Raw genomic sequence first — 9,084 nt, forward strand, 5'->3', positions numbered from 1 at the left:
CACAAGGGGTGCAGGGGAGATAATGGGGGTGCAAGGGAGATCCTGGGAGGGGTGCAGGGGGATGCTGAAAGGGCTGCAGGGGGGATGCTGGGGGTGCAGGGGGGATGCCGCAAGGGGTGCAGGGAGGATAATGGGGGGTGCAGGGGAGATCCTAGGAGGGGTACAGGGAGATGCTGGGAGGGCTGCAGCAGGGACATTAGGGGGTTAGGTGCTGGCATTCAGAGCGGCAACGCCAGGCGGGGGATTCCCCAACAAGCTTGGGAATTTCGTACCCAGGGGCAGCGCCTGCATGGGGGTGGGGGCTCCTCCTTTCAGATGAACACAGTTGTCTGCTGCCTCCCACGTTCCACTTCTCGTTCTTAAATGAGCATGTTTGTGCCGTATAGGCAAGGGCAACAAAAAACGCGAGGTGCTGTTTCCAGGAGGGCCAAAGGAGGGGGTCAGGGGCGCTGGGAGGAGGCGCCAGCGGAGGACTGCAGCAGAGGTGACTTTAGCGCTTGGCCACCAAGACTAGGTCTGTCCAGTGTGACTTAATACTTCTTAACTGTGCAGTCTCGTGAACTTGACCTCATCACTCCTGGCCTTCCTTCTAGACTCTTTCTAGCCGAACATCCATTCCTGCCCAGCGCGCAGCCCCTCCCTATGGCACTGCCCTGTTCTGTGCGGGTGCTGCCTAGAGAGTGGGCACCCCGCGGACCTGGGTCAAATCCCGGCCCCCACCCTGTACAGTCGTGTGGGCTTGGCCGAGCTCCTTAACCTCAAGCTGTCTGGCCTTTGTGTCTCTGTCTGTGAAGTAGGGAGGATAATCTCGGTGGGCACTGCCCAGCTGTTGGTGGGGAAGGGACCAACTCCTTGCAGTCCCTGTGCGCTGGGCCCTTCCTCCAAGGGGGCCTTCGACCCATCCTCTGTCTGGCCGGGTGATCCCATCTCCTCCCCTCTTGCTCCCTGGCTGCAGGCACCCACCATTAGCAAACGACATTAGAATTACACAGACGGCCCCACCCTGATTCCCCCTGCCTCCCTGGCAGAGTCCGCATACAATTGGTCCAGACCCTCCCCCTCTCTTTAAACAGGTGTTTCTCTTTCTCCTGCCCTGGGCACCATCCCACAGAAAGGACAGGCCCACCTGCAGGTCCTCACCTCCACAGAGCCAGCCCTTCTCCCCACTGGAGCAGCCCCGCTCTGCCTTCTGATACTCATCGCCACAAACGCCTTGTCCTTCTCCGGCCTCCCACTCCCTCCCTCTGAACCCGCACCGTGCTCCCCTGCCAGGCGGTCAGTCGACTGCCCCTTCCCGCCTCCAACTCAGGTGGACAGGTTTCAGCGTCCACCGCCCGGGAAGGGGCAGCCCGCACCCCTGCCTCCCCCGCCTCTGGGCCGCTCCTTCCCAGCCTGAGCCTGACCGCATGAGGAAGTCACAACCTCTGTTGCTCCAGAGACCTGGGGAGGCTGGGAGACCCTATCCTGGGCGTGGAAGGCAAGAGGGAGCCCTGAGCGTGGCAGGAGGGAAGCAGTGTTTTGGGGAAGAATCTAATATCTATGACCTGCGTGCGCTGCAGGTAACAGCGGGGAGCGTCGTGGTGGTTGGGGTTGCTTAGCATGTGAATGCAGGTGTCAGCGGGTGGCCGCGAGGAAGGGATGCAAGCCGGAAACCCAGCAGGCACCTGCAAAGCTTGGTGCTGGTGATGTATAGGGACAGCCATGGAGATGTCAAGGGCGACAGGTCCTGGGCAGCTGGGAAGAGGCTGCCAGGCGATCACCGCACAGCAATATTTTTCTTTGTTCACCTGCTTGAGCCCATAAATAGTGGGGCTTAGAAGCTGCTCGGGGGCTCAGAATAAACGTAGGCTTTCGCTTTGAGAGGTAAGGAGCACATAAATATTTACACCTGCCCCAAACACCGCCAAGAAAACCCACTTACTGGGAGTCTCAAAGGCCAGCAGTGAGTTCTCTGTGGAGACAGCCAGGACCCAACCATGTGAATCCCGGGATCTCCCTCCGGAAGCCTTTGGTGCCATCTGTCTGTCCTGCCTCTGCCCTGTTTATACAATAAAGGAAGAAGAGACCCACCCCTCCTTGTGGGCTTTTTTTCAGGCCCAGGAAAATGCTGACAGTATTCTGTCCTTAGAGTGTCGTCTTGCTCCATTCCCACCAGCACCTCCCCGACACCCCCAGTTTTTCCTGGGACCTGGCATGGTTTTGGTGACTCTACATTCATGTTCAGTGGCACCTCCAAGGCAGGACTTGCTGCCACTGAGAACCTTGGGCTCCTCTCTACAGAGGTCTCCATGGGAGCCCCTAGCAGGCCCCCCCCCCCATCCAGATGAAGCAAGCTAAAGGGAACTCCAAGCAAGGTCCCTTTGGGAATGCGGGGGGTGTGGGAGAGGAACAGATCAGGTTCGGCCCTAGGAAGGCCAGAAACGTTTGGAAGTAGGTTCATTTTGTCATTGATCACTTTTCCTAGCTCCTTCCCCCCATATTCCTTCAGAGCCTTCTGCTTTTGCTAAACCCTCCTCCTAGCACCCCATCACCCGGTCTCCCACCTCCCTCTCCCCAGCCGCACTGTCCTCTCTACTTGAACTCCCGTTACCTCTTATCACGTGCTATGGCAGCAGCCTCACCACACCACCCACTCTATGATAGCACCCCAAACCCTCCCAGAAGCATTTGCTGGGCAAATGCTAATGCCAATAACAATAACTAAGACTTTTAAAGCGCTTTCTATCTAAGGACCATAATTAACTCCCTCAGTCTTCACCAGGGGCGCCCCTGCTGCTTCCACAACCCCATTGAGAGGCACAGTCATAATTGTTTAAAATCAGGAAGTATTTTTCAGATTAGCGTCGATGTAAGTTTCCATTGCTACCCTTGCTTAACTCATTGTATATTCAGACTTCATGGAGAATTTTTTCTAAAAGAGGGGGAAAGGTGGGAGTGGCTGATGTGGAAAGGCCCAGCTTGAAGGACACTCACACATGAGCAGAAATCAAGGTGTAGGTGACCCCCAGACTTTACAGATACTATGACTACCCCACGATCTAGCTGCAATCTCTGTGAGCCAGGGTGTAGCAGAACAAGCCACAGACAAAACCCCTCAGACACCGGGTTGAAAAAGGAAGTGGCTTTATTCAGCTGGGAGCATCAGCGGACTCATGTCTCAAGAACTGAACTCCCCGAAAAAGAAATTCCTGGCCCTTTTAAGGGCTTACAACTCTAAGGGGCACATGTGAAAGGGTCGTGATAGATCGAGCAAGCGTGGAGAACGTGGCTGGGGGCTACATCCATCAGCTAACAGAACAGAAAGTTTTGCAATGCTTCCTCATACAATGCCTGGAATTTACAGATAACACAAGTAGTTTAGGTCAGGGGTTGATAATATTATTATTATATTATTATTATTATTATTATTATTTTTTAACCACCAGGACCGGGTGGTGCCAAGGTCATCTGGCTATTTATCTTACTTTTGTTTTTGTTTTTGTTTTTGTTTTTTTTTGACTTTTTGCTTTTTTCCTTTTCTTCTGTCTTATAAACTAGGCGTGGGCCGGGGGCGGCAGGGGAAGGTGGAGGGGGGAGGTGGGCAGCAGGAGAAGTGGTGGTCTCCTTCCTTAAGGGTGTATGATTTCTACTTCCTCCCTAGGGGATTCCCTTCCCTGACTCCATCAGCCAGGGCCACACTCTGGAGCGCAGCTGTTTTTCCCTTCCACCTTGGTGGAGATGTTGATGCCAGAAGCACAGAGAACCAGGGAGGGCCCCACCGCCCTGTACACACACAGAGCTGTTGGAGCACATTGGTCCCTCTCCGAATTTCCTAGACTCTGGGTTCCCAAGGGACAGGGTGCTTGCTGCCTGTCTCCATGCCTCAACACCTATCACTGCGTGGGCGCACAGCAGCCTCCATAAATGTACACACTGGCAATGAAGGGCTTGGAAAATGCCTCTGAGTCTTACCAGACTTCGTGCCATAAAACCAGGGCCCAGGGGCATATCCACCAATGGAGTATCATGCAGCAGGTAAAAAGAGTAAGGCAGTTTTCTATGGGCTGATCTGGGGAAGTTCTCAAGATTTATTATAAATGGAGGGAAAAAAATGCACAGAACAGGTGTTACTCCAATTTGTTGAGGGCGAGGCATGGGGGCTGATATGTGTATTGAAATCTGTAAGTGCACAGAAGAGACTGGGAACAGTAGGTGCCTTGGAAGGAGAGGATATTAGGGTGGAAGGAAACCCCCTTTGTCAACATCTACCCTGCTCTACTATTTACATATTTGCCATGTGCAGGTGATATTTTTATGAAACTTTTTCAGAAAAGCATTTTTTTAAATTATAAAAGGCAAAGAAAGAAAGGGGTAAGGGTGGAAGGGAGGGAAAAGAAAGAAAAGAGGAGAAGACGAAGAAAAAAAGATGTTCTAAGGAGCCTCCTACAAAGGAGGTAGGAGCCCTAGGGAGTTCAAAGGGGCTCAGCTCCATGTTACAGCAGAGGCACTACCCCACAAATGTTGCCACATTACACATCACCAGTGCTGTTCACTTAAGGAGTACATTTTTTTACCTATTTATTAGCAAAGATGCTGGGAGCCAAGAGGTGAAGTCCAAGGCTTTGCTCAAGACCTGATCAAAGAGTTAGACCTACTCTTAGAACTCAAGCCCTCTGCTCCCAGCTCCTGAAGCCAATCCTCTCTCCTGTATCCCATTTCCATTTTTCTTTCTCTTGCTCAAGTTTATAAGACACTCACCCTCTCTTTGGCTCTTCTTCCTCTCAGCAAACATCAGGTTAACTTGTGTCTCTCCATCTAGGAAGGGCTTCCCTTAGTTTCTTCTTGGTGAGCTGATCACGCTCACCCTTGACATCTGTGTTCACTGTGGGTTGAAGTTACTTTAAAACCAGTCAGCACGTTTCCTTCTCCAACTTCAAGCCCTTTCACAATTATTACGGAGTTTACTGGAAGACCTCTCTCATATAAAGTCACCTTCTTTTTCAACTGGTTCATGCATAAACATGTTATTTTCCCAAGTAAATGACTACTTTGGTTGGAGAGAAGCGAATTGTTTCAACTCCTAGAGGGGCTCGCACAACACTGGACACATTGAAGAAGCTCCATGAGAACTGTTTTTAATAAAAGCTGCCATTTATTGAGCCTCTGCTAGGTACGTTATATGAATTATCTTCTGTCCTTTTTCTACCATATGGGAAATATGCAATATAAACTGGTATTATTATTTTTGGATAACTATATATGTTATGAAAAACTAAATTATGGTTTTCCTCCTTTTCAGGCTGAGTTCTCATGTTTAATAATTTTTTTTTTGAGATGGAGTCTCACTCTGTCATTCAGGCTGGAGTGCAGTGGCGTGATCTCAGCTCACTGAAACCTCTGCCTCCTGGGTTCAAGCGATTCTCCTGCCTCAGCCTCCCGAGTAGCTGGGACTACAGGTGTGCAACACCACACCCAGCTAATTTTTGTATTTTTAGTAGAGACGGGGTTTCACCATATTGGCCATATGATCTCAATCTCTTGACCTTGTGATCCGCCCATCTTGGCCTCACAAAGTGAATAAATTTTAATATTGTTTTTCAACAAAGGAAGTACGGAAATGGAGGCTCAGAGAGGTTAAGTAGTTTCTCCACATTTATACAGGCTTGCCAGGTGTAAGCACTTATATGCTTGCCAAGTGGCAAGGCCAGCATATCTGAGTCCAAAGGCCCTGGTCTTCCCATTGTGTTGGGCTGATTTGAAACAAGGTTCAAGCAGTGAGGAAGCCAGGTAAGCCTCTGTTGTTCTCTCCCTACCTATTCTCCCCGCTGCTACGCACCTGCATGAAATGAAATTGAGACCTTGTGTCTGTTGGCTGTATGAATGTCTTCTTTTGAGAAATGTCTGTTCATATCCTTTGCCCACTTTTTGATGGGGTTGTTTGATTTTTTCTTGTAAATTTGTTTGAGTTCTTTGTAGATTCTGGATAATAGCCCTTTGTCAGATGAGTAGATTGCAAAAATTTTCTCCCATTCTGTAGGTTGCCTGTTCACTCTGATGGTAGTTTCTTTTGCTGTGCAGAAGCTCTTGAGTTTAATTAGATCCCATTTGTCAATTTTGGCTTTTGCTGCCGTTGCTTTTGGTGTTTTAGACATGAAGTCCTTGCCCATGCCTTTGTCCTGAATGGTACTACCTAGGTTTTCTTCTAGGGTTTTTATGGTATTAGGTCTAACATTTAAGTCTCTAATCCATCTTGAATTAATTTTTGTATAAGGAGTAAGGAAAGGATCCAGTTTCAGCTTTCTACTTATGGCTAGCCAATTTTCCCAGCACCATTTATTAAATAGGGAATCCTTTCCCCATTTCTTGTTTCTCTCAGGTTTGTCAAAGATCAGATGGCTGTAGATGTGTGGTATTATTTTTGAGGACTCTGTTCTGTTCCATTGGTCTATATCTCTGTTTTGGTACCAGTACCATGCTGTTTTGGTTACTGTAGCCTTGTAGTATAGTTTGAAGTCAGGTAGCGTGATGCCTCCAGCTTTGTTCTTTTGACTTAGGATTGTCTTGGCAATGCGGGCTCTTTTTTGGTTCCATATGAACTTTAAAGCGGTTTTTTCCAATTCTGTGAAGAAACTCATTGGTAGCTTGATGGGATGGCATTGAATCTATAAATGACCTTGGGCAGTATGGCCATTTTCACGATATTGATTTTTCCTATCCATGAGCATGGTATGTTCTTCCATTTGTTTGTGTCCTCTTTTATTTCACTGAGCAGTGGTTTGTAGTTCTCCTTGAAGAGGTCCTTTACATCCCTTGTAAGTTGGATTCCTAGGTATTTTATTCTCTTTGAAGCAATTGTGAATGGAAGTTCATTCCTGATTTGGCTCTCTGTTTGTCTGTTACTGGTGTATAAGAATGCTTGTGATTTTTGCACATTAATTTTGTATCCTGAGACTTTGCTGAAGTTGCTTATCAGCTTAAGGAGATTTTGGGCTGAGACAATGGGGTTTTCTAAATATACAATCATGTCATCTGCAAACAGGGACAATTTGCTTCTTCTTTTCCTAACTGAATACCCTTGATTTCTTTCTCTTGCCTGATTGCCCTAGCCAGAACTTCCAACACTATGTTGAATAGGAGTGGTGAGAGAGGGCATCCCTGTCTTGTGCCAGTTTTCAAAGGGAATTTTTCCAGTTTTTGCTCATTCAGTATGATATTAGCTGTGGGTTTGTCATAAATAGCTCTTATTATTTTGAGGTACGTTCCATCAATACCGAATTTATTGAGCGTTTTTAACATGAAGGGCTGTTGAATTTTGTCAAAAGCCTTTTCTGCATCTATTGAGATAATCATGTGGTTCTTGAAAATGCTCATCATCACTCGCCTTCAGAGAAATGCAAATCAAAACCACAATGAGATACCATCTCACACCAGTTAGAATGGCAATCATTAAAAAGTCAGGAAACAACGTGTTGGAGAGGATGTGGAGAAATAGGAACACTTTTACACTGTTGGTGGGAATGTAAACTAGTTCAACCATTATGGAAAACAGTATGGCAATTCCTCAAGGATCTAGAACTAGATGTACCATATGACCCAGCCATCCCACTACTGGGTATATACCCAAAGGATTATAAATCATGCTGCTATAAAGACACATGCACACGTATGTTTATTGCGGCACTATTCACAATAGCAAAGACTTGGAATCAACCCAAATGTCCATCTGTGACAGACTGGATTAAGAAAATGTGGCACATATACACCATGGAATACTATGCAGCCATAAAAAAGGATGAGTTTGCGTCCTTTGTAGGGACATGGATGCAGCTGGAAACCATCATTCTTAGCAAACTATCACAAGAACAGAAATCCAAACACCGCATGTTCTCACTCATAGGTGGGAACTGAACAATGAGATCACTTGGACTCGGGAAGGGGAACATCACACACCGGGGCCTATCATGGGGAGGGGGGTGGGGGGAGGGATTGCATTGGGAGTTATACCTGATATAAATGATGAATTGATGGGTGCTGACGAGTTGATGGGTGCAGCACACCAACATGGCACAAGTATACATACATATGTAACAAACCTGCACATTATGCACATGTACCCTAGAACTTAAAGTATAATTAAAAAAAAAAAAAAAGAAATTGAGACCTTAATGTGAAATGTTGGAATACAAAGATCTCCGGGGGCTTTGTTCTCGTTCTAGTTGTCCCTACTGAGCAAGTTATAGTGAAGCTGACTTCAGGTCTATGTAAAAACTGTTCATTAATTATAGCTGTCAGAATGGAGGGTGTGCTCAGTGTCAGCCTACCCTATATTTCTTATGAGCCAGGCACTGAGAATACAGTCACTAGCAGGACAAGGTTCCCGCCCCTGGGAGTGGACAGAGAGTAACTGACTTTGGGGAAAACAGACAATACACATATAAATACATCGGTACCTCCAGAAAGTGGTAAGTGCTGTGAATCAAATAGACCCTGTAACAGCATGGAGGTGGCAGAGGCAGGGGGAGGAGGAAGTTGGCTCCCTAGATAAGGTGGTCAGAGATGGCCTTGACACTGAAGGCGTGACCCAAATGAGAAGCCAGCCATGCAGAGACCTGAGGGAAGAGCTTTAGGTAGAAGGAACAGCAAGGAGGAACAGCAAGGAGGTGGAGATGAGCATGGTGTGTCTGAGGGACAAAGTGCGGGACAGGGTGGGAGGTGGTCAGTGGTTGGCTGAACAGAGTGTACAAGAAGGGGAGTAAGTCGACTGTGGACAGGTGGGCAGGGACCACAATGAGAGACTGTGTGTTCCTGTCATTCAATGTGTGCAAGTAGAACTTAAAAGACGTACTCGTTGTGGAGAATTTTGGACTAGGTTAACCCATAAGGTCTCCTCCGCCAGGTGAGATATAGGGATGCTGCAATTCTAAGTCAAGCACCCTCCGTACTCCACCAAATGGCCACCCTTCCTCGGTTGCCCTAGCCTTCTGCACAGCAGCTGATGTTTAAAAACCAAACAGCTGTCATGGGGTAGCCTGAAAGATGGCTCCAGAACTCATTCTGTCCACTTCAAGATGTGCTACCAAACTAGAGTTTTTCTAGAGGAGTCAG

Source organism: Rhinopithecus roxellana, chromosome 19 (assembly GCF_007565055.1).
Source record: "Rhinopithecus roxellana isolate Shanxi Qingling chromosome 19, ASM756505v1, whole genome shotgun sequence".
NCBI classification, from domain to species: domain Eukaryota; kingdom Metazoa; phylum Chordata; class Mammalia; order Primates; family Cercopithecidae; genus Rhinopithecus; species Rhinopithecus roxellana.